Source organism: Columba livia, chromosome 4 (genome assembly GCF_036013475.1).
Source record: "Columba livia isolate bColLiv1 breed racing homer chromosome 4, bColLiv1.pat.W.v2, whole genome shotgun sequence".
Lineage (NCBI taxonomy): Eukaryota > Metazoa > Chordata > Aves > Columbiformes > Columbidae > Columba > Columba livia.
The window spans coordinates 38,799,203-38,825,529 of NC_088605.1; the positions used below are offsets into that span (position 1 = coordinate 38,799,203).

Sequence of the window (26,327 nt, forward strand, 5' to 3'; positions counted from 1 at the left end):
GTCTTCCAAAAGTTTGAAAGTCTGTCATCTTTCTCCATATACTCACTTCATTAAATAGTTTACAGCTTGCAAGGGGATCACAATGTCGGAGTAACAAAATGACTGTCCTGACAGATTCAGACAATAAAACAACCAGATTGTTATATGAATGTTTTCTCAGAGACTGTTGCTGCAACACGTAATAAATACAAATATTGAAACACCTGCATGATAAACATAATACTTTTAACAGATGTTAATCCCCCCTGAATGCGACCAGTGGATTTAGATCACATAAATGCAACCTGCCCTGTTCAGGTCTCCCTGGAACATTACCAATCATATGATTGCTTTCTGACCAACTGTTGCACACTACAGGCAGGGTTTGCTTTTCAGCTCTGCTACTATGAGCATTTTAAAAACAACCCATAAATACAGCAATACCTATGTAAGACACTGAAGCTCATCTGCAATTTAGGTTACTTGTCTGCTGTCAGCAAGAATTGGTTATACTATTTTCAGAAAAGAGTGTTCCAAGTGAAAAAAAAAAAAAAAAAAAACAACACACAAACAACACACACAACACTTATGTTCTCAAAATCCTGTCATTGCTTGGCCACAGCAGGTAGAGCAGAATGTTTCTCTCCAATTTATGGGACTTAGTTTTTCTGTCTCAATGCCCAACGATCATCTGCAGCTTCTGTTGACTTCAGCCAGTTTAATGGAGGTTTAGCGTCTTTAAAAATTAGCTATTGACCCTATAAAAACAGTACTGAGGTTTTGATACCCCTAGATGAGAAGCACACTTAAAATCCCTTGGCTTAAACTTAAGCACCTGCTTATGTACTCTGTTGGAAAAGAGCCGGAATTCAGATCTGTCTTTTCATCTCCAGAATGTATCTGAATCTCTATTAGTGTAACTTCAGTTTATACAAACAGTTCTGCACCCATATGGCCATATCAGTGTTACCAGAGATGACAGTACACATTTGCGCTGTAGTGAGTGGAATTATTCAGTGTTAATCTATGCGATCAGTAGGGTCTGGCATACTAACATGTGTCTAACTGTAAATGAGCAATGTTGAAAGCAGAAAATAACTGACGAATGATTATTCATAGAAAGAGATTGGCAAAGGAAAAGTTGTAGACTTGATTTCATGCCTCCAGTCAACAGCTGCTTTAATTCAGAGAAAGGTCATACAAAGAGAAACAGAGGCAGAACAGAGATCAGCACAACAGAAAAACACCAATTCATCATGGAAAGGCAAAAATTTGCTTTCAAAATTGACAGGTAAACAAAAGAAATTTAATAGCACAATTGGTATAAAAATTGACACAGAAAGGTTCAACTGGTGAAGAATTTCCCCAAAGCAATTTGTGGATTTAGGTCAGGAGAAACAAATGCAGCTGACAAGGAAGTAGTAGAAGTGTTTGTGTTTGACGAATGGCTCCAGGGAATCACCAGGGTCCCTCTGGGTGGCAAAGAAGACAAATTTATGTCTTAGATGCATGCTGGAGAAGAATAACCATCATTATCAAAAAGCAAGAATCAATTTATTCAGCTTCAGTTGTATTCTTGATGAAATAATTACAGAAAAACTTGTGGTGTGTTATATAATCAAGAAAAACCACCAAGAAGATATATTGCTTGGGATATGCCCAGCTACAGGGAGATAGCTGTTGAGTGCTCTAAGACAGAGATTAACAAAGGAAAGTTTCCAAAATGTTCCTATTCAGACATGAACATATGGATTTACTTGCTTAAAGGCCAAGAGGAGGACTTTCTCACTGCATCTAGTTAATTCTGCAATTAATTGCCAAAAGATGAAGACACAACACATAGGAAAAACTTTTCTATTGACTATGAAGTGAAAAATTCAGCTGATTTTTTCCACTTTTCAGGATTATTACCTCACCATAATTAAAACAGGACAGGATGGTATTGCATAAAATTTGTTCTAGCTGAGCCAATGTAGTCAAAAAAGTAAACACACTGGATGGACACGTAATGTCTTCGAAGAGGACATGGACTTTTCTAAGATAACAGTTGTGGTATTCAGCAACTCTAATAACCTATGCAGGAGTGTTCAACTCATTTTTAAAGGTTATTAAAGAATTAGAATGGGATTATTAACAATTCTATGTATTGCTGTTTCCAATGAAGAGGAACTGACAAGGTTATTTATGTCATTAAAAGATCGTAGAAAGATGCTGATACAAACACTAAGAATATTAACTGAAGAGATCCTTTGGCTTTGTCTCATACGAAATAATAACAAGAGAAGGTTCACTGAAAAAGAAAAGCAGCAAATTTTAAACTGGGGAAGGGATTACTTTTTTATTCACCCCATACTGAGACTGAGGAGTGATTCTAAGCTCTAGCAAGACTCAAAAATCATTTGATCTCTTCTATAGTTAACAAAAGTTTCAAAAATTGTTGTGTATAAAGCCTATTGTTTTTTCAAATAAATTTTTGTCTCTTTTCTCTTAAGTTTAATCTTATTTTTAAAAACTAAAGCACTAGGCTCAGAGAAGGGAGAATAAACCTGCTTTGATGCAGTTTATTCTAATCTCTTTAAAGAGCTGATCAGATGCAGTAGCTACTTTCACCAGCTTCAAAACAGATTTTTGCCCTGCTGTAACTATAGCAGACATTTTCATGCTTCTGTGTGTTGGCAAAAGACTGGTGCCTTGGCCCCTGACTGGCTTGATAACTGCTGTTATCAAAATACAGAGAATGGAAAAGTCTGGTGTCTCGGTGCAGATACATCTTAATTTTGCCAGGACTGTCTCTTCCACTCATTATAATACCACATATTTTACTTTTGAAATTATTAATACATTCCAGTTTATTGCTATGTGAAAAGCTTTCTACAAATTAACAGAAAAGTTACTCATAGCAATAAAACATTTGCTCATAACACTGCCCAGATATAGAGTATTTCTCTCCTTTCTCTCCCTGTTAGATTCCTACTAGACATTATGAGCTCATGTTTCAGACTAATCTGAGATTGCATCTGAGGTGCACCATCCCTTGTGAGGGATGAAAGCCAGGGGTGGTGGAGGAATTTTGTCAGTGCCACGCTGCAGCTTGTCCTTGAAAGACAGCAATGGCCACAGCAGGGATAGGTAGAGCTTTGAGGGCTTTCAAAACCAGTTCACATGCATGGGACATCCCCAGACCCTACAGAGTTGATCAGAGGAGGCTGAATACAGAGCACCAGAGTATTTCACAGGCCTTAAAAATACTGCTGCAAAAGCGTCCTGAAAATAATGCCACCCTGCTTTACACAAAGACCCGATGTAACTTCTGTTGCTGCAAATGGTGCCAACAGCGTGTCAGGGCTCTCTGCTTAGGGCTGCACATGTTCCCCTAGTGCTTGGGCACAGATGGGCTCACTGAGCTCACCTGGTTTCTCCTCTCCACCTCACAACAGCAGCTAAAATACTTACCTTAGAAGACTGCAGATGACCAGCAAAACTCAAACCCAAAAGGATCAAAACTCCCATTGCCATCAGTGGCAGACTATGTGCTGCTTAGGCTTTTTAACACTCATTTGTGCAAGCTCATCCCTAACCACCCGCATTTTAAAACTGAAGCCTTGAAGCCTACATAGTGCAGTTCCTCACACCTGACAGGAATTCCATCTAAGAGTTTCCAGCTACAACATTATCCATCTTCAGTATGGCAATTGAAAATTTCTCACTTGCGTGGACACAGGTGCACTGATACCAGTGTGGGTGGTGCTCGTCAGCACTGTTTGCCTGGGCTCTCCTAACTACACACATCTGCATTTATCTAGTTCCCTCAGCTCATACACAAGTGTTAAAGCTTTCAGCTGATTGTTTTGTTCTGTGTCTGCAGAGGGGAGGTGTTCAGGGGGATACTGCTGAGCAACAATATTCTTAGACTATACGATTGGAATAAACCATGATTGAGAGTATGATTAACAACAAGCAAATAACATTAACATGTTAAAAAAAACCTTAATGATTTTCATTCTTAAATACTGTTTTCACATTATATTTATGTGCTAAGGTTTCATCTGAACTTATGTTATTTAGGCATTTCTGAGAAGTCTACACTTTAATGGGTTCAAATGACTAAGCTGAAAATGAAATTTCAGTAATTAAAGTGTGTGTAAGAGGAGGTGTTTCATTTAGGTTTTTGTTTGTTTGCTTTCATCTAAGGGCCTCCGGTGTTTTTGTATCTCTTCTATAAACAGGATAATATAAAATCATCTAGTTACAGAAGAAATGAAAAGTTGAATGATTTGTTATATTTATATGGCCCTAAAACATGTTGCAGAATTGTATTTATTACTCAGAAAAAAAAACTAAAACAATAAAACATCTTATTGAGTAGACAATTATATGGTATTACAAAAATCTGCCTTCCAGTGGAATCCTTTGGCCTGCATATGTACAACACTATAAATCTTGCTAAATATTTGTTTCAGAAATTGTCCAGAAGGATGAACAGATTGATTTTCCAGACCTAAATCATTTCAACACCAAATAGTACTCTGGAGAAAACCATGTTTCTCTTCTTGTTGTTTGCAGACACATTAAGATCACACACAGAGTTGCAGCAGTTCAGTTTTTCTGGTCCTTTTACTGGCCTGATAGTGACAAGATGGAAAAGACACAGTTTTGAGAGACTACATAAATAAAAGTAGTTGATGAAGGAATAAAAACCCCACAGCAAAGTGGAGAAACTAATCAATCCATTTCATTAATTCTGAATTTCTGGTCTGTGCATTTGCATGAATTTGAAAACCTGAATAACTACCCAAAAAAATAAAAAGCAATCTAGGACTTTTTCATAAAATAAAACAGCTTATAAAGATTTTAGTTTTTACAAACTAAAACATTTTTTACACTTTTTACAAAAAGTCAGCAAAATCTTTATTTTCCTACTAATCTTGTCAAACTGTTAGGTCAGCATTTTGCAAAGGAAAATTTTTCAGCTATAAAAATTTTTACTTGCAAGTTGTTTATAATTTAATACCTCTGTTTAATGGTGTTCTGATTAACTTCCACAAAGCATTTGCTGCTCTGTTCTAAGCTCACTGTTTCAATTTATATTCCATAGCTGTGACTTTAAAAATGCTGTAACATGTATTTCTTCAACTGAAAAGAATGATATTTTCCAAATACACTGAAAGGATATCCCATGTGTTATACCTTCCAATTAAAGACAATACATATGACCTAGGCACTTAATACTCTGCCTTTAATTTGCTGATGGAAGCCTGATGCCATACTTTTCCAGTTTGTACTGCAAGCTCCTGCCCGAAGCAGCATGCTTGCCAAAGACGATATTCACAGATTTTAAGAGCTGAAAGAAAAAAAATAGGCATTACATCAGAGCTCATTAAAAACTAAAAAGTAAAGAGCAGTTTTTCTCACTTCTGTCATTCATAGCATGCATCAAATACAATTATGTGTGTGTGCACTCATCAATAACACTTTACAACTGCAGTTTTACCAGACTTCTAAGGCCCAGAAGTACTGATTCAGTTTAGGCTGGTTTTATGTAGGTTCATCAATTTTAACAAATCTATTTTTAAAATATGGACACCTGATTCTGCTCTGTCTCTGGCAAAGATGAGGAGTTATGTCCAGTATTGTCAAGTATGAATGTATTGTACAGCTGTTATGATACCAGACTTATACTCACTATCTTGCCTGCTAGATTAAATTCTCTTGAGAAACTAAATGAAAATTTAGGGCTCCATATACATTTGCTAGAGACTTACATCCCTTTAATGCAGGCATTCAGCTAGAGCACTATGTAAAGGACACTGATGTCCCTTCATCTGGCAAGTCCCTTCTTTGTCTTCAAAATTTTTTTGTATTTGTAGGGGGGTTTTTTGACAGGCTGAGGTTAAGGGAATAACAGTAATAAATGCCTCAAGAGAAGACTCTTTGCAAGTATATTATAGAACTGTGGAATCTATAGAAAAGGTAAAAGGGAAATTTCCTAAACAGAGCCGCAAACTCTGTCATTTACGGTCTAAGTCTCTTTGGATCACAAATGAACAAACATGCCTTTTGCATTTAGTCCCTACTTCTGAAAAAGAACTGTATCATTTAGAAAGACACTAAAAGCCATGTGGAAAGGCAGATTTTATGCATTTAAAAAAAAAAATGTTCAACACCTATTTGTCAAAACTCTCATTTCCTATTAAGTAAATGAAATTGAATTGTTGGTGTTACAGTGGTTTTAGTGGATTTCTCCTCTTCTAAATGAACACAACCTGCTGGATTCAGCAAATTCATTAAGAATGCATTTTTACAGGGTAGGGAGCTTTAGGACCTGCACAAACCCATCAGACTTTATGAGTTTTCAGAACAGTTTCCTTCACAGAGTGCGAGTGAATATCTCCCAGTTCACAGAGAACCTCCCTTCGCAAATAAAAAGAACAGAGATAAGTTGGGAGACACACGAGGCAAGCATAAAATATAATTAAAACATACTTGCATTCTTACCCTATTGCAGCTGTTAATCTTACTGATTAACAGTTCTTCCATCTATGAGTTCTCCTAGAAATCTACTCTCAGGGGTCTGAGCCTAAAATCACTGTAGTTTTCCAGGATGTCAGTGAGCAAATATTCAGATGTAATTCCACATAGGCTGAAGACCAGTAAAAATACAGTATGAAGTGACAAAACGTGTCTACTTTAAACCTATGAAGTTAATGGGATCATTTAAATATATGTTAAATGCATACTCGCTGGATTAACACTGGCATTCTTTTTACATGCAGGAGGGTCAAAAAACAAGACAAGCGAAGTAGGCTGCTAAGCACAGACTTCCTTCACTTGATATCCGCAAGATACAGTTCATGGCCAGAAAGTGAAAACAAAAACCAGGTAAATTCTGTGTTACAGCACCAATATCAGACAGCTGACCATAATTTTCCACTTACATCCCAGTTCACATAAGTGTTAAATATCAGTCCTGCTGGTGTTTTATGAACTTTACTCATAACGATTACAGATGGTACTAAAACCAAGTCCATTGTTTGACTGTTCTTTACACTCCTTTTCTTGTACATGTGGGTTATACATCTGTAGGAAGAGCATGCCAAGGTAAAAGACTCTCAAACAAAAAAAAAAAAAACAAAAAACCACAACTTAGAAAACAGGTGCTTGAATATTCAAATAAAGATGGGCTGAAAATGTAATACAAGATGCTCCTGAATGCTCAAGCTCTTCTCCCTCATTTCAGTCCAACATTTCTGTATTATATGAGTCTGTTATGCTACATCAAGTCTTTCTATGTGCAGAAGCTTTTGAGCCAGTGCCAGGAAAGCTGTTGGTGAATCGCTGCCCAAAATGCCCATACCACGTGATGATCATCTTGACAGCTGTTAACTCGTTCTACGTGCTTCCCTCATCACCCCAAGCTGAAGTGTCCTAGGCTCTTTTGTATCAGTTTACTGAGACCTGTAGCAGGTTGTTCCCTTCCTTCACTCAGGATGAGTCTCCCCCATCCTCTGCAGGAATGTATCTGATCCAGGAAAATTGCTTCAGTTCCTGCTAAGCATTGTGAAGGGAGGAGACAAAGAGAGAGCTTCCCTCTCCAGATCCCTAGCTGATATTTCAGATATTCTATTGCCGGATTCTTAATCTGTTTATACACTTCATTATGTACCAGCCTTCAGGGGCAGCCATGGTGCGCACACAGAAACATGCAGTTATATGGGAAATCTCATACATAGGCATTCAGTTTGTAGTGGGATTGCATGCTGTTTAAGAGAAGCAGACTCACTCTGAAGACATTGATGCTAATTCAGTCATCACCTCCCCAGCTGTCATGTATCTGCCATGTCCCAGCACCCTTTGCCATTCAAGGACGCCACATGCCTTTTTCATGGAACAATCTTCTGTTCTCATGAGAATTGCTTTCCTCTGGTCTATTCTCAATCAGAAGACCAGGGCATCTCTCCAATGGCTCTGCCATCCCCACTTTCCTGGGGTGGGAGCTGAGGGCAGCTTGGGCACGCACTGGTGGATCTTTGTGTGGTTTCAAGAAATTTAATCCCAAGACTTTTTCACACTGTAAGTATGTTTAAGATTACAGGAATATTTCAGTGGTTACTAAAATCAAAACCTTACAGATAAGAGAATGCAGATAGTCACCAGTCAAGTTAAATAAATGACAAACACACAGAGAGGTCCATACAGACATTTCTGGGTACGTGGATTTATGTCTTCATACACACCTACCAAGGAATGCTTTGCATTGCCAGTTCTAAAAAACATGCCCAGCTATTTGTTTGCACGTATATGGTCATGGATCTCTTCACAGCATGAACATTTGTATTTGCAAGATGGCCCTTGGACAGTAAATGTTTTTATGGTTCCTGTCTTCTCAGTCCTAAGCTATTTAAGTTTTAAACATTCATGACTCCCATTTCTTAATTTTTAAGTACTGTATGAATGATTCTATCACTGTAGCAAATGTTACCAATATTTTTTCATACACAAAACCACTATATCATCTTTGTATTTATTATGCTTTCCTTTAATACAGAAGTCAAAAGACAATAACAAGCCTACTGTCAAAGAAAGTTTTTACATTTCATACATTAAATAAAAGCAGCCGATAAACAGTTTAGATGAAATTATGGCTTGAAATGTAGTTCCCAAGAGGACTGTGGTTCATAAATTGTTTTTATACTACCTCTGTCATTGTTGATTTGAGATATGCACGAGACACCCACAGTCGTTACCAGTACTACCATTACTTAACCCACCTTGGCTCTGACTGATATTTAGACACATGGAGACTACCAACCATCTATTTCTGTGAAAAATGTGTTGCTTAGTTGTCATCACATGTGTAGCATGTTGTCTTCTATTTGAAAGCTTGACACATAATAAAAAAAAAAAAAAAGGGAAGAAAATCAGCCTTTAATTTTTGACTGTGTCTGAATCCCAGAAGCTTCTGTAGCTACTTTGAGTACTCAAGGGGAGGATATTTTCCAATCAGTACAAAGGACATTTAATGTTTGATTGGTAATTGACCTAATCTCATTGACTTGCAGTGGTGAACAATTTCAAGCTAATCTCTTTGAAATACATACTTTCTTTTTCTTTTACACTTAATCTTTTTCTATAGCTAAATGTGATCACACAAAGATTCTGGTCTGTTTATTGCCAGAATATTTATTTTTACTTGGAAATTAATATGCTAGTGTCCACCTAGAATATGGGAAACCGGGAACAGTTTGTGTGGAACTAACCATTATGATCTACGTCAAGGTTCAGAGGAAGAACTTCATTTGTTGCTCAGTTTTGGTAGAAGAAAGTGTTTTTCAAAATATGTGAAATTATGTAATATTGTACCTTTCACATTGAGATCTTGGTCCTGCAAAATTGCACTTTCCATACAAACATTTTCTTCTCACAAGGACAGAACAGTTCATTGAGCTGTGCTCTCTATTTCACCACTGAATATTTCAAAATAGAGTTAAGAGAGAACTAAGAGTTAACTCAAGCACTCACTGTAGAAATGTTCTAATAACAATGAATTATAAAATAAAACTTCCACAGACAAATCTAGCAAAATGATAAATTTATTAAGTGTATGACTTGTGCTTTTTATAGGTCAAGGTACCCTCTCTCTACAAGCAAAGGTGGTAAGCTCCTCAAAGTGCCCTTAATCATTATGCTAACTATGTGACAGCACATTTGCTGAAAGCCATACAAATGGAGCATTGTACCTGAATGGCAACTATATGCTTTCAGCACAAACAAAACTAATAGATTTTAAGAGATACTTTATGCCTTCAGGAGCAACTAGTCTTTAAAGAATATACATCCTTAGCACAAATCCTGATGATGAAGTATGTGCAAGCAGAGCTCTTAAAAACAGCGTATATAAAAGAGAGTCTACATGGCCCAGAAGATTTCCTATTTGCTGTACTTTCAGTTCGCTCTTCTAACACCTCTACACAGAGATTTTACAGCAGCACGGATTCATTTGAAGAAACAAGTTAGTCTATATGAAATGAACCATAAAGATATTCCCACTCCTCTACCTATGACATTTGTTGCCGTTGTTTTGTAGGGAATGGTATAGCGAAGTGATAGCACCATTTTTTTTTTTTTCCTCCTGGCAGTTTTTACTACAGAATCACAGAATGTTGGGGATTGGAAGGGACCTCAAAAGATCATCTAGTCCAATCCCAATGCCAGAGCAGGAACACCTAGATGAGGCTACACAGGAAGGTGTCTAGGCAGGTTTTGAATGTCTCCAGAGTAGGAGACTCCACAACCCCCCCTTGGCAGCCTGTTCCAGTATTCTGTTACCCTCACAGAGAAGAAGTTTCTTCTCAAATTTAAGTGGAACCTCTTGTGTTCCAGTTTGAACCCATTACCCCTTGTCCTACCATTGGTTGTCACTGAGAAGAGCCTGGCTCCATCCTCGTGACACTCAGCCCTTATATATTTGTAAATATTAATAAGGTCACTCCTCAGTCTCCTCCAAAATAAAGAGACCCACCTTCCTCAGCCTTTCCTCATAAGGGAGATGTTCCACTCCCTTAATCATCTTTGTTGCCTCGCTGGACTCTCTCCAGCAGTTCCCTGTCCTTCTTGAACTGAGGGGCACAGAACTGGACACAATATTCCAGATGTGGTCTCACCAGGGCAGAGTAGAGAGGAAGGAGAACCTCTCTCGACCTACTAACCACCCCCCTTCTAATACACCCCAGGATGCCATTGGCCTTCCTGGCCACAAGGGCACAGTGCTGACTCATGGTCATCCTGCTGTACACCAGGACCCCCAAGTCCCTTTCCCCTCCGTTGCTCTCTAATAGGTCATTCCCCAACTTATACTGGAACCTGGGGTTGTTCCTACCCAGACGCAAGACTCTACACTTTCCCTTGCTATATTTCATTAAATTTTTCCCCGCCCAACTCTCCAGCCTGTCCAGGTCTCACTGGATGGCAGCACAGCCTTCTGGCATGTCAGCCACTCCTCCCAGCTTTGTGTTATCAGCAAACCTGCTAATAGTACACTCTATTCCCTCATCCAAATCATTGATGAATATATTGAATAATACCAGCCCCAGTACTGACCCCCGAGGCACTCCACTAGATACAGGCCTCCAACTAGACTCTGTCCCATTGACCACGACTCTCTGGCTTCTTTCTGTCAGTCAGTTCACAGTCCACCTCACTACCCAGTCATCCAGACTGCACTTCCTCATTCTAGCTGTAAGGATGCTGTGGGAGACTGTGTCAAATGCATTACTGAAGTCAAGGTAAGCCACATCCACCGCTCTGCCATCATCTAGCCACCTCGTTATGTCCTCATAAAAGGCAAGGAGGTTGGTCAAGCATGACTTCCACTTGGTGAAGCCATGCTGACTGCCCCTAATGACCCTCTTATCCTTGATATGCCTTGAGATGGCACCAAGGATACGTTGTTTCATCAGTTTCCCAGGGATGGAGGTGAGGCTGACCCATCTATAGTTACTCGGGTCCTCCTTCTTTCCCCTTTTTGAAGACTGGAGTGATATTTGCTTTCCTCCAGTCCTCAGGTAACTCTCCCATTTCCCAAGGCTTGGCAAAGATGATGGTGCCACTGAAACTGCAGAAAAATTATGGAAGTTGGATGGCAGCTAGCAGGCTAGATCTGTAAAGTGAGCCTTGAGCAACTGTGTGCATACAGTGCTGTGGGGCCGAGCTGAGAAATACAAACACCTATTGCGCTCATACAAGTCATGAATTTTTCAACAGGGAGATTCACACCAATAAATTGGGTACATAAGCATAACACATGCAATTAGCTTAGCAAAAAAATAACTAGAAGTGGAAAACACCCAACTTGTACTATTCATCAGGGAAGGTTGACATTGCCTTTTTTTGTTGTTATTTAAGTATAATGGAAAGACTGCTGCTTTACTTTCAATGCCATTAAAGCATATAATTCACTCCCCTCAAGCCACAAGCTTTTCCTTATTTCTTTCTTTTTACTTTCCTTTTTTATATTTTTTGCAAGGGTGGGTATAAAACTAATCATCCAGTGAAGGGTTTATCCTTTTATGGTATGAGGAGTTGAGCTCACCTTTGGGCTGTGTCCAAAGAAAAAATCTACAGAGAAGAAATGTATTCCTAGAGGGCCATTAAACTTGCACTAGGTATTAACATTGATAGTATGTTGATTTAGCTTCTGTCCTCTCTCCTGCCCTCATTAAAGTGACTAACAACCTTTCCTTCATCAGATCCCACTCCTTTTTGCTGAAAAACCTGCTACCTCCAACACACAGAACCAAATTCTTCTTCTTAAACCTTTGAACTTCTTAGGGCTTCCTTCACTCTTCTCCCTCATAGCCAAGTAACTTTTCTCTTCACTTCTTCCTCTTTTTTTTCTTTTGCTACAAAAAGAGAAATCTACTATGAGATTCGGAGTGTATCCAGGCCAACATTGTCTTCAGTGCTCAGGACAGGAATCAGTAGAATTTTTGCTGCCTCATATCTAAGCCAGAGATTCACAAACCCTACTCTTGAGCACAGCCTAATTCTGGAGGCTCCTAAATTCATCCAGCACTAACTCCACCGTGGACCACAGAGTTTCTCCTCAGATGTGGGTTCCCCACTCAAATGCCCCCTAACTTAAGCTAACGATGGCTGTTTGCCCTCTGCCTGCTCTTCTGGACAAAGCAACCAGAGACGGCTACTCAAGAACCAGACATCAGCCTTTCCCCCTGTCTAGGAGACACCAGCATATGTATGATACAGGAGGGGAAGAGACATCTGAATGAGATCAATAGCTGTGAGCACCTCTTCTCCTTCCCATTCTGATATCCCTGTCCTGCTTTAGACTTTCAGGTTTGGTAATGCTGCTGGGACTGTGCTGTTGTCCCCTGAGCCCTGTACTCTTGCAGTAGTGACAAGGTTAATCCCCCAGTCTGGCAAAGACACAGAAATATCCTAGATGGAGTGGAGATGAGTCTGCATGCACCCAAAAAGAATGAAGTCAGACAGGCTGCTATGCGGCTGTTGGAGAGACAACAGGAGCTGATAGAAGGCAGGACTCGTACATGGGAACAGGATTAACATGAGTGCCAGAGGACACCCCTGCCTTGCTTCTGAAGACTAAAGGTGCACAAAAGTAAACATGTTTCATCTCTACATTCTCCCCTCTGCTTTGTAATTTTTCTTGATTATTCCATTACATTCCCAGTTATTTGTCATTCCTGGTATTCTTTCTCCTACATGGCTTTCTTGGACAAATCCTAACCTGAAACTCAGATCCAATCTCTCCATCTTTCCTTGTGAGTGCTTAAAGCTTTCTCCAAAACTCCTGACCTTATCTCCCTCCATACAGTAATTCACACTGAAAATTATTGTGGTTACCCTGTCTAGTCACCAGCTCTTCTAAATTGGACAGGATCATCTGTAAAGTATTTTCTAGGTTAGGTTTCCAGCATCAGGGGGAGTTGGAATAGATGACCTTTAAATGTCCCTTCCAACCCAAAATATTCTATGATTTGACAGCATCCAGCCATGGCTTAGAACACAGTTTCTTGACAACAGCCTGCTAATAACCCACCTCCGCTCTTGACTTAAAAAGTTAAGATTCAGTTGTTAAGATTTCTTCTCTGCACACTTAAGGATTAATTATTGCCAATGGGCTATAAAAATATTAGCCACAGAGGAGGTATTCTAAATTGTTTGCTTTTGATGTCAGTTAATGATTTAATTTTTTCAAGGGTTTATGAGAAATGGACTGCTTATTCTGGAACAAGTATATAAAGTGATTTGCCTCTATGTGGAACACACAGAAAGAAAAGGCTTTTCACATAGCCCAAGTACAAACATGCCTAACCTACATTTGGTGCCTCTCTTGCTTGTTCTTCCTGTGTAAGACTTTGTGTGGTGTTACCTACTCTTATTTTTAATATTTTAAATTTTTTTTTTAAGAAAAGCAACTGAGGAACGTAGACACATTCACAACTAAAACAACCTCTTTTTATTCTCGACTGTTTTAACCCTGTCCTCTGAAAACAGCCCCTTGAGCCAAAGTTTATAGTCAATCACCAAAAAAAGTGGGGGGTCCATTACCTTCCCCTTCTAATTGTAGGGCAGAGGCCTTTAACTTTCCATGAGGCTTTAGTAAGAATTTCTTCTGGGCAGAATTTCCTTGAACCTGGTAATCAAGACCACAGGATATGTGTTAATTGTCTTTGACATGGAGAATTATCTGCATTTACCCAAGCTAATAACATCACCCCAGACACACTGGTTTTTAAACACATGGTTTGAAATCATCTACAAATTAAATTACTGTTCAAATAATGTGAAGATTGACAAACACTAGAAAAGCTAAAAGAAGTGAAGAGAAATATGCAACTTTGTCCTTAATTCACCCTGTTTGAATTCTATTCCCTGCAAGGCTAACATGGCTTGGGAAATCACTTGTGTTTATAGTTCCTGTTCTACTAAGGCACAATTGCACTGATTAAACATCAAGTTGCAGTCTTAATTTTGAATGGCTTGCTTCTCTCAACTACAGTCAATAACTTTAATGATATGTACAGAATTTTCATTTCCCTGAACACATGTTTTCTCAGTGTCTAGCTGTATAAAATGCTAAAAGAAAAAGAATAGAAAAGAAACATCTTGTGAAAAAGTAAGGGTAGAAATGACTGGGTATAGTCATCATACAGTCATGGTTCTGAACCAAAGTATCTGTAAGCATTTTTAGAGCTTTAACATTTTTAAGTGTTTGTATAACTTCTACTATGAAAAAATGTCATAGTTGGGAAATGTTAACTAGAAATTAGTAAGTAATAGGTAAAACAATTTTACAAAGTTTCATTTAATTTTCTCTTTATAATTTATCCACAAAACAATATGAGATTGATTTAAACAATATTCATTGCTCAGAATTACTTAATTCATATTTTCTTAAAATTCATAACTGATTTTCTTTACCCATTACTTAGCAGGTTTTCTGCATGTAGCATTTAAAAGACAAAATTGGAAGCTGGTGTAGTTAGGCATCAATCATATTTCCATGACTAAGCTATATAATTTGATAATAATAACACCTTTTAGTTTTCTAATTTATTCTATTTATTTAATAAGGACATCTATTTGTCTTTGCTCCATCTCCTCATTCCTATCCAAATCTTAAATCTTATCTTACACTATTCTTATAGTGCATATGTATGAATGTTCCATATTTTATACTGTAATAAAGGCTTCACTTAGTAGCACTATGTTTTATTTGTTAAGTAGTAATAATACATCCTGATAAGGTGATTAAGATTCTCAAACTTAGTTTGCCCTGACCTAATTTTCACATTCAGATCTCAAAAGTTGTGAACATGAAATAATTCTCACTTTAAAAAGCTGTCTTTCAGCAAATGTTCTTGTTCTTTATTATATTATCAGTGTGGAGACTCTGTAATTGGTCTGTGTATCTCTATAGTCACAGATTGCATCCAGAGTTAATTGAAGGAGAGTTAAAAGGCTTTATATTTATTCTTGCAAATATCAAAGCAAATAATCAAGGAAGAAAATTGCAATAATAGTTAGACCTTGCTAATAATTATGGTGTTGCGTTGCCCGTCTCTTTTCCTCTGCTCTAAAACAACGGGAGGAAGGTCAGTACACATTGTTGTATCTTCCTTCCTACAGTAATTCTGTGTCTACTACAGAGTTGTATCATTTCACTGTGAATGGTGGCAGCTGAAAGCCTAATGAGCAGACATCAAATGCATATTGCAGATGCCAGTATGAAGATAACAGACCAACATGAAGCTGAAAACAACAGGACAGTGAATTCAAGGAGAGAGGTTTAGAAGTGAAGTAATACTTCTGAGGGATGTTTTTTAATCAGCAAGTACTGCTATGACCAAAAATAAGTTGATCGTAAGGTAAGAATGTAAGATTTTTTTAGGCACAAATTTGGAGTGTAAATAGGAAAGCATGTAAATGCCTCTTAAACTACATCAGGCTCTGCTGGGTTCCTGCACTTGGGATAATCAGCCCCACCAGGTGCTGGCTTGCCTGGAGACCCCTAAGCCCTGGCAGGGATGGGTCCGTCCTGCCCCAAGAGCTCTCCAGCTGTAGCTGAGGTCCGTGTTCTGCTGCTTCCTCATGTTTAATTCATATCAAAAGCAGACAGACAGCCCTGATATGCCTGCCGGGGTCATTGGTAGAGCTGGCTGGGAAAGGTGGTGGCAGCACCCACTTGAGAGAAGGAAGGGCAGGGGGAACAAAAACAGACTAACACACTTTGCCTTCAGTCGCCTTCTTCCCCCGCTTTTTTCTTCCCCTCTCATGATGGAGCTCCCTGACCTGACAGCTCCTCGCTTCGTTGCCTTCAGATGTCTCTAAACTTTCCTTTGAAGCTGTGAGAATCGTGCCATGAATCACAGGAGTGATGAGGCACGAGTGCAGACCGACAGAACAAGAAGTCAGGCTGCCAGGCCTGAGCAACAAAAGGCTCTCCGAGGTCAAAGAGGTGGGTATGCTTTTCAGCAAGGTAAAACTAATGGGTGAAACCTTCAATTAAAAGCAGAGATAGTCGTCTGGATCGCAGTGCTTAGGGTAGTAATCATCTCTCACATTATTGACCCCTGTGCCTTCAAGACTTTTAGGCTTTGGTGCCTGAAGTGACCCCAGTAGAAGGTGACACAGTCTTCACCCCCTGCCAGAAGACCAGGCATTATGGGTTTTGTTTGGCCAGCTTCCCATTCAGCCATAATCCTGGCTTTATTTATTATACTTCCTTGAATCTGGTAGATGCAAATAAGATATTATTTTAGAAATGGTCCCAGATCCATCTACATCTTGCAGCTTTCGCTATTTCAGCACATAGCCTTGAAAGGTATGGGGGCTCTACCTGTTCATTTTTATGTACAGTAGTGCATGACTGTGCACTGTGGTGACGGTAGTTATAACTTGAGAACTAAATATCTTGAAGACAGTGGAAGCACTTAAGAGGCACAGTGAGTGGCACCAAGCGAACAAGCATCTGCAGAGAAGATCCTTATGTGTAAAGTTGTGAGAACACACTTCAGACTTCCATTAACAATTAGATCTCTTCATTTGTATCATCAAAGTTGAAGGATAAAGCAACTGAAACAAAAACAAGCAATGTTTACATTTTACCAGTGTTTTATATTCAATTAAACATCTTTGCTGCTATTTACATAGTTGAATGGCACTACATTTACACCATGCAATTTCATGTTATTTCTATGTAAATATTTATTTAAAGCCAGATGTAAGTTCAAATTAGTTGTGAAAGAAACACTAAAATAAAATAAACTTCCATTTGGGGGTGATCACAAATTACTCTAAAACTGAAGAGCAAGCTTGTTAAAATACAAAGTGAAAAGCAAACAATGTTAAATCAAGCTGAATAAACGAGGAAAAATAACACAGAAGGATGCCTTTAAAAAGGTTTACCTTATTGCAGTAGATTCTGAAGATTACAGGTAAATTAAAATTAAATGGGAGTTTTAATTTAAGCAGCCTGAAGTGACACAGCGGTTTAAAATAAAAGCTTGTTGCACATATATGAGTTCTAAAATTCCTGTAGTGCAACTGAAAGCAGAATTTACCCCTTCTTCCTCTAATTCTAGTTAAATCGTAAACAGTAATTTCATTCTTCCATCCTGTTTCCTCCTTGAAATTCACTGCCAAAGCACACACTCCCTCAAATGCTGCCAAATTCGACATCAATTAAAAGTAAACTTTAGCAGAAAGAATGGAAAAGCGCTATCTCAAAACAACTAGCTCATAGGGTTTCTTCACTCTTGTTTGTCTGACATCATGCTTCTCTCTCAGATGCAATCTTGTCCCTAATTTAGACTGAAAAATCCTTAGTAGTAATCACATTTTTATTCTTTCTACATTTTTTCCATTCCACAGATGATGTTATGTACAAATAATTAGCCAATCTTTAAAACTGTACATTTCCAAGTTCCACACAAGTCTTGGGGAGCTGCAGGTGTCGAGGAACAAAATCTGAGCATAAAAAAGATCTTCAGTTCGAGCTTTTTAGGGGGTATATTTTCAAACCACTTTATTTGGAAGATTTTATTAATTACATGGTAGCTGGATGTTCATTTCCATGTGTCCCTGACTTTCAGAATTCCTGTGGTTGGATAACAGTACCCACAAAATAGTTATCAATAGCTTGTTTTGCAAACAGAAAGGTAGATCAGTTGGAGTTCTGAGAGATCTATCCAGGGACTGATTCTTGTCAATGTCTACATGAATGATCCAAATCATATGCTATAGAATATACATAAATTTCGTGCATAAATTTTATATATAAAAGACAACATCAAGCTAGCAAGAATTCCATGTAGGTGGAAGGGAAAGCCTGGAAATCAAATTTATCTCAATAAAATGGAGAAATGGGTAAGTGGAAAACAGAGACTTATTGCACTTTCTGGAGTAATGTACTGCAAAATAAAACTGAGACATCCCAGCTTGGGTTAACTATTTGGTGGTAAAATTATCATTTGAAAAAAACAAAAACAAAAAAAACACCACACACACGCCAGCTAGCAGGAGATATTAACAGACATACAGGCTATAAGTGAGGTAAGCCTTCAATTCCACTCAACGCAGGAGAAGTCTAGTTTTCCTACTGTGTCCAGTCTTAGCCACACAATTTCAATAAAGGTACAGCTGAATTAAAGAGACAGCAAGACACATTAAACATTTAAGAAATACACTACATATTAAAAAAAAAAAAAAAGTTTTCTGGTGTAGAGAAAAGAATGCTGAAGAGGAAAATACTAACTAAATATGTAGAAGTCAGCTACAAAGAAGAAAAGAATAAACCACACTCCATGTTGACAGTATCTGTAAGATGCACTGAGCTTCAGTAGCAGTGGCAGAAGAGTTGGCAAAGATTCAGGAACAACTTTTGTCAGTGAGAAAGAAATACTGAAATAAATCACCTGGAGAAGAAAGGAACCTTCTCTGGAAATCTGTGAAAACACAAACTTCTGCCAGGTATGCTTGTCTTGACAGATGATCACACCTTGCAGCAAAAGGTGAAATATATGCCTCTTCAGATACCATCCAGCCTTCTGTTTTCTCTGGCTTCTTTTAGTCTTTACAGTGTAAGCTGGGAAATCTTGACAAATTAACTTTAATATTGACAGCCTTGGAGTCTAATCTTTCTGAAAACACTTTGGCTTTGTTTATTTGAAAATAGGAGGGCTGTTTTGTCATGTCAACAGCCTACTCATTATATTCATACTGAAGAAAAATAAGTTAGTGGTCGTTTTCTGTTTATGCAACCATCCATCCAACACAATTCTTTGGCTACCTTTCAGTCCCTTTATTAGGATGAATTTTGACCAGGCCCTCTGCACAGGGTCAGCCCCTGCTCAGATGAATGTTCTCCAGCAAGGCAAGTTACTTGATTTCATTTTATTATTAGGGTGCACTCTCCCGAAGGTGAGGGGTTAATGATGGGCACCAAATTATACAGAAATTTCTTCAAGGAAGAGATTCATCTTAAACCCACAGCTACAGAAAAGAACGACAATGATTGATCTTCTCACAACTAAGCAGCGTCGGCAAAGTTACAAACATATATTGTTTTTACTCTTCTGGGAGTTATTTATTGAGCAAAGGGAGGGTGGATAGCACTTCCTTTGAAGTCAAACATCTTGCTTGGATAAGGAGATATGTTGCATGAAATGAAAGTAATAAAAGGACAAAATGCTTTATTAAATCTTCTTTATCACAATATTGTGTTCCAATAGCATGATCTAATTAAAGACGTATATGAACTTCTTTTCATCTGAGGATTAGTTCAGAGGCCTTCATTTATTCTGAAACAAGCACACTGCTGAAAACTTTCCAAGATTTCCAGTGATGTATTCTTTCCATTTTCTCTAATAGGTGTTGATGCTTTAACTACCTCTTCAGGATTTGTTGTGGAGAGAAAAAAAATAAAGACGGCACCTACTGAAAGGAAGAGACAAATTATTTCTTTATTATCAAAGTAACAAGAATATATTGGTTAGTCATTTAATATAACAAAACTTCATAAATTCTATAGACATAACACTGGAGAGCTCTTAGAGTGTATCTTATTGCTTACAAGTAGTTCAATTCCGTTCTTTTCTTCACATACAAGAGGTGTAATATCAGATGTTTTAAAGAAACTTTACACCAAATATCTTTAGGAAAATCGAGTTCCCATGCATTTTCCTTAAGGTTACCATGACTCCCAAATAAGGCGGGTAGAGGGTGTTACTAATTTTCCTTAGGATGGTGCTAGAGGAAAACCTTTTGTGGGCTACAGCCACTACCTTTCTCCTGAAACACTCCACTAATTTTCCCCCAATACTTGCAGTTGACTTAGTCGTGCAATAATATTTACATTGAAAAGATATTGGTTTACTTATGAGATCTATTTCAACAAAGTTTGTTTCCATATCCTGTTAAATGTGGTTCTGCCATGTTTGGTATAAAATCAAACAAATAAATCTGGTATCTCTTATTCAGTAAAAGTTAATTGTATAAACAAACACATTTGTTTGTTTAGGTGTACTGCATTTCATACCTCTGATATTAAAAACAGGATGACAAATAAAACCAGCCATTACTACCTACATCTCAGTATCTTTTCTGCAATGTAACTGTAAGGCTTGCATGAGAATCATGAGTATGTATTTTAAGGTTTGAAGAGTTTTTGCAAAATGTTTTGTATTACTCAGAATTTAATTGAACTAGACCTAGAGGAGATTGCTCCCAGTCTGGAAACTAACATTGAATCAAAGGGGTATTTCTCTTTTTTCTTCATTTATTTTATTCTTAAATTATTGTCTTCCATATCATGCACGTAGTTCCTTCCTTCTTAATTCGTAACTGCTTTTGCCTTGGTTGCTGTATTCAACAGTCTATTTATCTGTATTCAACACTATTTATCCATATGAAGATTCTTCATTGAGAACATAACTTGAGTGCGGTTTTTGTTTACTTATGCTCTCAAATATACTCCCAATTCCCCTTGTAGCCCTTACCACCTGTCATCAATCCTGCCTTAAATCCTTTATTCTTCCTTTGTAATCATGTTATGAAGCGACTGTAATTTTAAAAACTTTGCCATACACAAGTACTTTTGTTCTTATTGATATTAAATATCCAAGACCTCTGTTCCTCCTGCTAAGCCCTTTCAGTGGATTCCTTATGACTGTATATTGTACTCCTTCTTACAGTCAAACAGAGCTCAGATTTGACAAATTTAGGACCTCATCCAGGACCATCTGTTTCATCATGCCTTTTATCAACCCTTATTAAGCCATTATTTTAAAACAGAAAATGAGGATGCATTATTAACTTCTGTAGTCTGGAGGAAGACAAAGCCATTTTCTGCTTGAAGTGGTATAACATACCCATGTTCTCAGACAATTTGAGCCATTACAAATAGCTTTTAAACAATGCAAATTAAGCTTACCTACAGAATATGTAAAGCAAAACAACTTGGAGGAAAAACAGATGAAACAGGCTGTTGAAGTCAAAGGAGGGGATACATTTTTTGGGACTCCTGTTGTACCTAATTTTATATAGTTCTTCTGATAACTGAAAAAAAAAAAAAAAAGTCCAGCAATATTTAGATTAACACTGAAATGAACTGGCAGATTTAACCAATCATAGAGCAGAAAGTTACAGCATTAGCAGTTCCACACTGTTAACTCCTAAGCAGGTGAAATTCCAATAAGTCACAGTAAGAACTATTGCAAAAATCAAGTTCACTGCCATTTTTGCCAAACAACCGGAAGCTCCAATATCTTTCTTTTAGACACAGAATCACATCTTGTATCCACATTAAAGTTACATTTTTATGTTTCATTTCTTTTCCTGTGCCTATTATCCTATGTATGTTCTTGATTTAAACATACACTCTTGTTCTTAATTAATCTCTCAGTGGTTCCTGAAGCATATACCAAGGTCCCTCTGTGAACTTCTGCAGAAGGCCACTTCCAAGTATTACATATATAAATGGATTTTTGGCCATCCAGACGGATCATGCAATCAGACATTGAAGGATACTGTACTATGTACAGCAATCCTGTCTGTGCCACATCCTACCAAGCTGCTATGCCCTAATCCAACTGGCCTGATGACCCATCTAGATTTCAACAGAATTGTCTATGTATTTAGTTCTGCAAGCATTTAACTGTCTTCAAATATTAAAAAACTGTAAGCCTCAGTCGGTGAAATGTTTAACAGTTACTAACAGATAAAGAGTTCCCAATTAGTACTGATATCCATCAGAATAGCAGGTTCAAAGACACTGAATAACCTTGGTACATTTGAACTGTAATATGAGAACAGCTGTTCCAGGAAAAACATGGCATGTCTTGCCAGTAGAACTGCTCATCATACATTTATTACAGCCAGTACCAAATTTACATTGCACTTCACAGATATATGAAGAAAAGCAGTTAATGTCCCAACTATTCCAACTGTTGAGAAGTGGAAAAATATCTTTTGTTGGGGAAGAAGCAAATAAACTCACCCACTTCTGATGATGGTATAATGAAAGACATAAAAGCAGCAATAGATTGAGCAGCACATTCGCAAGTCCTGAGCTAAGATCAATGCTGGAGAACAGACCAAAAAGAGATACCTTTGAGGACATTGATAACATTAGCAGCATCTACAACAAACCAGAGTAACTCAGACAGTGATTAAAGCTCAGGAAAAGAAAATAACCAATGTTTCTAGTTGCTAGTACACTGGCATTGGATCTTCATCCTTGGGTGTACAAGAGATGAAGGAGAGAGTAGTCAAGCTCATAGCTAGTCTAGAAGTAAACATATGCATTTGCACATGTTCTTGCACAATCCGCTCTCAACACATACCTGGAATACCACTTATTATATATATGGCAAAAGTAAGAAATCTGTATAGATGGAAATATATCACATTTCTAAAGCTGGAGTATATTTTTTCATCAGGCCACCTGAAAAAGACAATGCAGGTTCTCCAAGATCTTAAACTGTTTTGAGGAAAAGAGTTCCCCTATGGTCTAAGCAGTGTTCATTTCTCTTTCAATGAAAGGAAGGTAGGCTAGCTTGCCCAGAAACAGGCTAATCCTGTAGTATGCCTTAGACCTGAATACATTTTCTTCCTCCCTGGATGCTTTTGTTTTTCCAGGAGAAAAGTGTTGGCCATTATGGCACTACCAAGCTTTTGAATTGCCCTCCATCTTCCTTGTATGCTCTCCTCCCAAGAAACTAGTAGCCAAGAAAGTGGAAAAGCAGGGCAGCTCCCCAGCATTCAGCAAAGAAAAGGGAAAACAACCTTGAATTTCCAGGGGACCCTGTTCAAAAGGCTTGGTGCACATCACCTTCTGGTCATCAGTGGCTGTTGAAGCAGGTTCACAATGCCTAAGAAATTAAGGTGAAACACTATGACACTGTATTATTCTATTTTGGACAAACAGAATTCTATTTCTACAAAAATAAATGTTTAATTTAGACCATCCTTTACAGAAAAAAAAAAAAAAAAGTCCTATTACAAATGAAGTCTCTTCCCATTTTAAAACCAACCTTCATATTAACAAATGAGTTTTTGCTTCACAGAAATTTTCCTTTTAAAGTTGTTTTATCCTGCATCATTTATTGTGTTCTTTGATCTTGGGCTGTAACTTTAAATCTATGTCATCTTCCTTGTGCTGTTTAGATAAGCATGGCCTAATAACTTCACAGTTTTATCTTTAGTAACACAGATAACTATCGCACATTCAGCTTGCTGTTCAGTTTTGAATAACCACAAGACACTATTTTTAAAACTTCATAAAAGCCCTGCAAATACCTGAAAGCACTTAAAGGATAATACTAGTGCCTATCACTATGACTATAAAAAAGGCCTATAAACTAATGTGATACATCTTTTGGTTTATTATTTCAAAAACAGATATCAAAGAAAATATCATTACTTCATCAGGTCGCAGCTATTAAATAATTCTGCATTTCTCATGCATACAAATCTCAGATTTTATTAGTCAGACTTTTAGTGACAAATTAGGTCCCTCCAGTGTTCATACATATTACTTCTAAAAACATTTTGACTTGTAAATCTCTTTACAGACAGTAACAAAAATATGAGCAGGACAACTAATATACAGCAAGGTAATTTTAAAATAATGAAGTATTAAGAAGACTTGAATGCTTTATAGAAATTAAGTTAGAGAGGTTATGAGTAAACTACTGAATGAAGATGAAGCACCAGTAGACTTATTACTACAGGCTTCTAAAGACACAAGATTTCACACAGAGGGGAATTGTTGGTGGTTTTAATACCTAAGGTTTTCTGACACTAATGCACTTCATTAATGCCTAAGAATTAAAAAAAAAAAAAAAAAAAAAAGATTAATCAAGGGTTAGGTTCTAAATTATAGGTTGGAAGATTTTGCAGAATGGGGTTTCCACACTTTCATGCCCTACTCTAAAAATGTATAATGCATAAGCTCTTATATATATTTTAAAAACACTCCATGGCACAAAGGAAGAAAAAATTTGTTATATTATCAGTTAGAATCTTTTGTTCTGAGCTTTTTCAAAGAAGCTTCTGTGAATGAACTGATTCAGTTAGTTCAAATAAAATATGGTTAAGTTCATATTTTCCCTAGCATCATTAATCATTCTTCCTGTTGCAAGTGATCAAAAATATAGTGTGAATAGTTAGATATCATGTCTCTCTGTAATTCTTTCTTTTAATAGGGCCCAATATACCAATTCTGATATACATTTGCTCAGGTGACAGCTTAGCTTGAGGAATATATTGTGTAAAATTGAGATAACACCACAGCAAGTTGAACTGGGAATAATTCACTGCTTGCTTTCACAGTGAAGGAAATGTTCTGTTGTAATAAATTACCTTTCTACTAGCAGTAAGGCAGATAAAATGTGAACATATATACAACACTCATAACACTTTGAGAGTTACCCATTTTCTTATGTTATAAGAATTGAAAAGCTGGTACAATGGAAATGAATACCTTTGTTTAAACCTCAGTCCCAGCCTTCATTTGACAAACTGAACAATAATGGTGTTTTCTGGTACCCGCTAAGTTGTTACATGATGCAAAGTCTGTGCAGTCTCTGTTCTCTAGAGTTTTCAGGACCCAACTAGACAAAGCCCTGAGCATCCTGTTCTGGCCCCTTAACTCACCCTTTTTTGAGACAGAATTTGGGCTAGAGGCCTCCAGAAGTTTCTTCAGCCTTGATCATTCAGTGATTGCAGATGACTGCAGATAGTAGTAATCAATGACAGCTCAGATTTTCAGTGATCATGAAGAAATTTCGAGTTGTTTCATACAATTTTGAAATTAAGAGTATGGACCATTCACTGATGTGGAAAGCTGTGAGACAGGTCACTTGTTTCACAGTTTTTTCCATCTCATGCCAGAAGCTCACTTGTATGTGAAGGAAGACACTATAAAACTCTGGAAAAGATTAGCCTTGCAAGTATCTGTCTGTCTTTCGGCTTACTATGACCCAACACTCTACAATTTTTTACTTTCACACCGTGGTAGGACACTGAAGTTCCCATTTTTAAACTATAAACTATAGACTGGCTTTGTAGAACTGTTGTGTGATTTTGGAGCGGAGAATAACCGAGGAATGAGAGAAGACCAGTTAGCAATTAATTTTTATTGTTGTTACTGATAAATATTTGGCTGCAAAAGCACATACCACATGATGAAAAAATCTTACAGAAGGTAAGATTATTTGGATCTGTCAATCTGTAGCTAAGTGGTTTTCTCAATTCTTTTAGCCTCAGATTTATAGTTAACATTGTGTCATACTATTTCTGTGTACAAGACTGCATCAAAACTATTGGCATGTTTTTCATATCAATGACAGAAAAAATGAGTAAATAGAAACATTTCTTTAGTTAGTCAAATATGGATTTTAAATTTTGCTCAGCTTCCACTAAGATTAAGAAATGCTGCTCGACCGTATTTTGAGGAAGCTCACTCGAAAAAAAAAAGCATAACAGAAATGTACCATAATAAAAACATATATTAACCCATTATTATCCACTTGCACACACACATGTGCACACACTTTCCATAATTTTACCATAATCTTGATTATTTCCCTGTGTTTTAACTAAGCTATGTTTGTTGTAATGAAAGGTGATATATTCATACAAGATGCAGGCCCTTGGTTATGGTTTGCATAACACACAAGAGCAGAAAAGCATGGTTTTCAAAACACTCATAACAAGTCAGAAATCTAGTCTTCTCTGAGAGTCACTGAGGCCTGGGACACTTAGAATCTTCTGATAACTTCACTCTATATGTGCTTAGACATCCA

The 26,327-nt window shown here is 37.5% G+C and overlaps 1 long non-coding RNA gene across 4 annotated transcripts in view; it reads right to left on the reverse strand.

Moving 5' to 3' along the window:
* Positions 1–14,677: 14,677 nt before the first annotated feature.
* Positions 14,678–26,327, reverse strand: part of LOC102088214 (uncharacterized) — a 32,163-nt gene continuing 20,513 nt past the window's right edge. For 3 of the 4 annotated variants that reach the window (XR_010472261.1, XR_010472260.1, XR_002424232.2), the window contains exons 5-8: positions 23,305–23,390; positions 22,517–22,601; positions 21,452–21,576; positions 17,116–19,956 (exon numbers count right to left, since the gene is read on the reverse strand). This is a non-coding gene — a long non-coding RNA (uncharacterized LOC102088214). Of the gene's footprint in view, positions 17,095–17,115; positions 19,957–21,451; positions 21,577–22,516; positions 22,602–23,304; positions 23,391–26,327 lie in introns of those variants that run through there. The other variant, XR_010472262.1, reaches the window with a different exon arrangement.